The following is a 4,586-nucleotide window of genomic DNA, read 5'->3' as shown; positions in this document are numbered from 1 at the left end:
AGGTTTTTGGTTCAAGTCTCACATTTAGAAAATTTTAGTTATTTTTTATCCTAGCCTTATCCTTGGTGGGTTGGGTTATATTTTATCTCTAGTAAACTCATATCAGAATGAGCCTATTGGTTCAAGTGGTAAGGAGTTAGCTCGCTTGAGGTCCTGTGTTCGATTCCCTGTGAGAGTGTGGATGATATTTTTGTTTCGGTTGTGAAGGTTAGGTGGAAGTGAATTTCTAAAAGAGTTGAAAGTTAGTGGGTTAGTGGGATTTAGTGGTTAGTGGAAGGTTAGGATAGATATTATTTGATTAATTTCAATTTAATTTATTTTTTTCAAAATTTTGGTTCTCTCTCTCTCTTCCAAATTTTTTACGTTCATTTTACTTTCCTTCACTCTTCCCTTCTTTTATCATTTTCCTTTTCAATATGTACCCTCTTTTTGTTTATTGTGTACAATCTGGGATTTTGGTGTTTCGTTTGGTAAGGCAAGTGAAAGGTTTTCACTTGTAGATTGGTTCCGTTTTAGTAAGCTATTGGGTTCTCCTTTTCGCTTGTATTCTTAGTATGGGTTGTAAGGGAAAGTAATTCTCTGTAAAAGTTTTGTATAGGAGAAGGCGGTGAGATAGTTGTTTTGCTCAATCAGGCTAATCTATGCGTGTGATCTAGTTTGATAGCAGTAAGTGTATGCGTGTTGCTCAGTTTTGTATTGATGATTTTGTAATTAGATTGCCAAAAACGGTGTTTGATATATTGTTTTTATGTTTAGGAGGTCTCGAGATTGCTTTCGCATCAAAATCGAACCATGTGTGTACTCTTAACACGAAAAGTCGAGTTTCGACGAAAATAAAAAAATGGGGTTTGTCAATGCCACACGGATGTGCAGCCGGCCGTGTGCGAGACGCGGCCGGCCATGTGCGAGACACGGCCGTGTGACTAACTAAGGTGTGGCCGTGCACAAGACATGATCGTGTGATGGTATGAATGTGGCCGTGTGGGCAACGCCAATTTGGGCGTGTGGGCCACACGGGCATGCAAGCCCATAATTTTAAAATTTTCACTAGGATCACATAGGTCATTCTGATCTACTGTATGCCTATCGTAGGGTCGGTAAGGGCTAACCAAACCCTAAATCATGTGATCTGGCTCTGAGTAGGACAATGATCTGTATGACTGACTGTTCTGTTTGAGTATATATGTTATCTGTATACGAGCATGTTAAGCATGATATTTCTGTATCTGCATGATGTATCTATGATTGGGGTTGGAATTGGATAAGTGGAGGAAGTGATCCGTATGGCGACTTTTCGCCTATATTCTAGCAGCTTGACTGCGTGTTATCTGTTATGTGTCACATCGATACTATATAGTGTGTAGGGATGAGTGGGTGTTTTTAACCCCACATGGTGTGATAGGATGGTCGAAAATAATGTGTAGAGGATAGGGGTAGAAATCTGGATATCTGTTCTGCTTATCTAATTCTGCTATCTGTATCTGTCATGGACTTAGGTCCAAATATGTATCTGACTGTATATGAGATTTCTATGTTTATTGCATGTCTATTTCTATTGGGTTACACACTGAGTTTACGAAAACTCACATTTGTTTGTCTGTTTTGTTCAAGTAATCCACAGACTTAGGTAGATCGGTGCAGCGGAGGCTCAACAGTGTCCACTCTATCGAGATACGCTTTTATTTAGTAATAATGTTTAAATTTTAAAAAATAAGCTTTTTCTTGAGAGCTTGTAATTTTTGAGACTCTTTGGATTGACTGTTGGGTTTGGATTTCATTTTGTTTTCTTTTCTTCAAACATTGACAAAAACACTTTAAGCAAATAATGGTTTTAACAAATGGTTTTTTGGAAAAACAAGCTTGATTTTGTTTCAAACGATTTCCGAACTTCTACTGTGATTAAGTAACTAATCGTGGTTTTACTGAGGTACCGTCGATTTCAAAACCCTTTTTATAACACTCACAGATTCAACTATAGCAGCTAGGTCATGTTTGGGGTATTACAAAAACTATGAAAAATTATAAATATTATATAAAAATGATTAAAATGATTTTAAAATTTTATTAAAATTAAAGAAAACCTTTGTTATTTTGAAGATTTGAAATCATTGTTTTCAATAAAAAGGAAATACAGAACTTAAAGTGTAATGATGGCCAGACTTGGCACTTTATACAAGTTTATTTACCATCAAAATTTAATGGTAGGTTTGGATAGACGGTGGGGTAAGGTGTGTTTAGTTTACTTTTTGTCTCACTCTATAGTATCTAATCTCATTGCCACCATTGTTTTTACACTAACGCAGATATATGCACCGCCCATCCAAACGCACCCTAAGTTCTTTATTTCCTTATTACCAAAATTAAAGACCCCAAACTAGATTGATCATGAGTCGAGTCACTCGCCCAAGTTGAAGGTTTACCCGAAAAATGAGAGGGATTGGGCAAAAATATAGGCTCAAAAAATAAACTTGAACAAAACAAAATGCCTGTTTTCTAGAAAAGCCAAGCCTTAGGTAAGATTTTTTTACTTGGGAAAGGCCTAGCCCAAATCCAGTTAATTTATTTTTGCTGTTGTTTGCTGCTGTTTTGATGCCATTTTGCTATTATATTCCTACTATTCGTTGTTATTGTTTGGATATTGTATAACTCTTATTTTATTATTAATTTTGCTACTATTTTAGAGGCATTTGTTTTCTAAATTGCAACTATCTTAGTGTTATTTAAGTATAAAGACTATTTTTAATGTATTTTCAATTTGTTGGGAAAATTTATTTTAATGTTTTTAGTATATTTGGCGTATTATATTTTTAAATTTGTTTTTATATAAAAAATAATATAAAAAATTCTAATATGGGTGGGTTGGGCTTGGGCAAAAGTTTACGCCCACTTTTTAGGCCAGGTCGAGCTCGAGCATAGAAAATGAGCATAAAATGTTGCATCGACCTGACCCTATCCATAGTCGAGCCTACTCCAAACCTTCAGAAGAACAAAAAGAATTTATGATTTTTATAATTTTTTTATATTTTTATCATTTTAATAAATTTTATATAATTTTCTATGACCTTTTATAGTATTTTATATTTTTTTAAATATTTCCATAATTTTATAATATTTTATATAATTTCTAAAATGTTAATATTTTCATAACATATTAATAATATATAATAAATTTTCTAAATTTACAAATTATTTTAAGTTTTCCTTTAATTTTTATAATTTTCCAAATTTACTATAATATTTTAACAATTTTTAGGTTTAAAATAATTGTAATTGAATTAAACTTTCAAATCAGTTTTTCTTATATCAAATGTGACATAAATCATTTTTTTATTTCTGTTTGTTTAATTTGTTTTATGGGACTTTTAAACAGCCAATTTATTAAAAAAAGCGACCAATTTTTTGATTATTTACCGGAAAGGGTCAAATTCCTCAAAAGTGCGTCCACCTCAACGCGAAGTTAGGGGCTGTATCAGCAAAACACGTTCCTGAAGGAGCGTTTTGTCCCTTTTTTAGGGTTAGAGTTTTTTGTGCTTGATTTATAGTTTAGGGTTTAGTGTTAGGGTTTTATTATGTTTAGGAAAAAATTAATTAAATTAGGGTTTAGGGTTTAGGGTTAATTAATTTAATTAACTATTAATTTAAAAAATTAATTAAATTAAGGTTTAGGGTTTTTAGGGTTAATTAATTAAATTAGGATGCACTGTCAGCAAAATTACTGAAAAAGCTTCCACGTGGATGCTCTTTTGCTACAGTAGTATCTAAAAAAATAATTTTAAGAAGACATTTCTGAACAAATAATGTCGAAAACGCTTCAAGCAGGATGCACTGTTAGCAAAATTACTGAAAAAAGCTTCCACGTGGATGCTCTTTTGCTACAGTTTTATCTAAAAAATAATTTTGAGGAGACATTTCTGAAAAAATAGTGTCCAAAATGCTTCAAGTAGGATACATTGTCAGCAAAATTACTAAAAAAAAGCTTCCACATGGACGCTCTTTTGCTTCAGTAGTATCTGGAAAAATAATTTTGAGAAGACATTTCTGAAAAAATAGTGTCCAAAACGCATCAAGCAGGATGCACTGTCAGCAAAATTACTGAAAAAAGCTCCCACGTGGACGCTCTTTTGCTACAATAGTATTAATTTCGAGAAGATGTTTCTGAATAAATAGTGTCCAAAACGCTTCAAGCAGGATGTACTGTCAGTAAAATTACGAAAAAAAAGCTCCCACATGGATGCTCTTTTGCTACAGTAGTTCCTATTTGTCGTTAGACTATAAATAAGTCAAATTTAATTCTCAGGTTGCATAAGTTACAACAAGAGAAATTGAGGCTAAAGTAGAATAGAAACTGAAGATGAGTGAATGTATTAGTGTTGTTATTTACTATGATGGTGAGGCCCGTGACACAAAGAACGACGTTGTTGTTTTATCAGAGAGCACAGCGTGACTGGTTTTTAACCAGAACATAGATTTGACAGAACTTCGTAAAAGAATTAGTCATAAAATCTTCGGAACGATGCCAATGAAAGTTTTGTCTATTAAGTATCGATTTTGTGCTTCGATTGATCCCATGAGAGATGACTCATTCG

This window comes from Gossypium hirsutum, chromosome A01 (assembly GCF_007990345.1).
Source record: "Gossypium hirsutum isolate 1008001.06 chromosome A01, Gossypium_hirsutum_v2.1, whole genome shotgun sequence".
Lineage (NCBI taxonomy): Eukaryota > Viridiplantae > Streptophyta > Magnoliopsida > Malvales > Malvaceae > Gossypium > Gossypium hirsutum.
Note: the sequence above shows the minus strand (reverse complement) of the source record.